The sequence below is a fragment of the Castor canadensis genome, chromosome 6, assembly GCF_047511655.1.
Source record: "Castor canadensis chromosome 6, mCasCan1.hap1v2, whole genome shotgun sequence".
NCBI classification, from domain to species: Eukaryota; Metazoa; Chordata; class Mammalia; order Rodentia; family Castoridae; genus Castor; species Castor canadensis.
In genome coordinates, this window is record NC_133391.1 from 96,940,044 (window position 1) to 96,942,137 (window position 2,094).

Below are 2,094 nucleotides of genomic sequence, written 5' to 3' on the forward strand. Positions count from 1 at the left end.
GCATTAACCAATTGCTAAAAGACCATATGATAATTGGCTATGTGCAGTGAGAAATTGAAAATATATTTATACATATATATATCCACGTATATATGTGTATATTTGCATGTGTATTTAGATCTCTTTATGTCATAGACAAAGATAGCTTATTTTCAATTTGATTAAAGATGTAAAGGTATAAATCAAGACTGAAAGAATTTTAGAGAAAATACAGAATTTCTTCATGATCTCAGTGTAAGGAAAAATATGGTAAACACAACCGTGTATGCCAAAATTGTAAACAATTTTGATATGTTGGTTAGATTAGTGTTCCATGCATGAAAAGACACCAGAAATCAAGTGAAAAGAAAAGATCCAGACTGGAGGAAGATTTTATATCCAATAATTGACAAAGATTTCATATCAGAATATTTAAAGTGCTCCAATAAATGAAGAAGAAAAGGCAGCTCATTCGAAAAACAGACAAAAGACAGGAACATGGTTTTCATAAAAGCAGAAATACCAATACCAATGACCAAGACACAAAAATCACTCAGCCTTAACTTTGTAGTGCAAATTTTAAAATGAGATTCTATTTCAAAGCAACCAGCATGAATCTATGATATCAAGTGAGGAAGCAATAGGAAATTTCCTTGACTATTGGTGGCAGTTAGAATTCAGTCCAGTACCTCTGGAGGACAGTTTGGTACAACCTAATAAAATTAACACACATCTTGTAAAGCCAACAATCCCATTCCTATGCATTTGTCCTGGAAACACTTTAGCACATACACTTAGCACATATTTATAAGAAACTTGTTGCAGTTCTCCTTTTAAAAGGAAAAAAATAGAAACAACTAACTTAAATAAGCAGAATGGATAAATATATTTTCTTATAGTATCGAACACTAAATAGATGTTAAAATGAATGCACTAGAACTACACAGAATGCATATCTCAGAAGCATAACATTAAGCAAAAATGGGGGGCAATAATAAAAATATATGAAAACTATAACACCGCTTATAAAACTTTTCAACTGTGCTTCTGTTAGCAGCATATTTACTAAAATTGGAACGATGCAGAAGAGATTAGCATGGTTCTTGCACACAGATGACAAGCAAACTCATGAAGCAGTCCATATTTTTAAAAATTAAAAAATAAAATAAAAACTTTTAACCTAAAAATACTATTAAAAGAGTTTCTAGAGTCTAATAGTCAATCCCTAAGGTATATAATATTTTTTTGTGTTCTTTCCCTGTAAAAATAAGAAAAGTATGATACACACACACACACACACACACATTCTATTCAGCCATAGAATCTATATATGTTGACGTATACAATTGGGAGAGTTTCTGGGAAAATAAGCTGAGTTTAAAAAAAGGCTAATCTTAGAAAGTTACATAGTATATGTTCTCTGAACTGAATGTTTATGTCCCTTCATTGATTTGCTGAAATCTTAATCCCCAATGTGGCAAAACTTGGAGGTGTGGGCCTTTCGGATGCCGTGAGGTCGTGAGGGTGATCCCTCATGATGGGATTAGTGCCCTTGTAAGAAGAGACATGAGAGAGCTTGCTTTCTCTCTCTGCTCTCCATCATGAGAGGACATGGAAGGAGATGGTCATGTGCAAAACAAGCAAAGGGCCCACACCAGAAACTGACCCTACTGGCACCCTGACTTCAGACTTCTCAGCTTCCAGAACTGGAGGAAATTTATTTCTACTGTTTAAATCAAAAAGCCCCAAAGTGTTTGTGTGTGAGTGTGTGTGTTTGTGTGTGTGTGTGTGTGTGTGTGTGTGTGTGTGCGTGCGATGTGTCTATCTAGTAAAAGTTAAGATATACAAGTAAATAATAAGCATGAATTTAGGATAATTACTTCTGAAGAAAGAGAAATAGTGACATTCCAGTGATGATATACAGAGGGTTTCAATGAAGTCTGTAATGTTTAATAATTCATGGTCAATGCTGGATACATTTTAAAAATAGTATTATATGGAATTCAATATTACATGCTTTAAATAGATTGGAAAGAAAACTATCATGAAGTCAATAATACATATAAGCTCTGACTGTTATTAATAAACCGGTTAAAATCCATTTAAAGAAGAGAT

General features: G+C 33.2%; 1 non-coding gene across 1 annotated transcript; it reads left to right on the plus strand.

The window, feature by feature from the left end:
* Positions 1–1,020: 1,020 nt before the first annotated feature.
* Positions 1,021–1,127, plus strand: LOC141424422 (U6 spliceosomal RNA). Its single transcript, XR_012449356.1, has one exon. It is a non-coding gene; the product is annotated as a U6 spliceosomal RNA (small nuclear RNA).
* Positions 1,128–2,094: the final 967 nt, after the last annotated feature.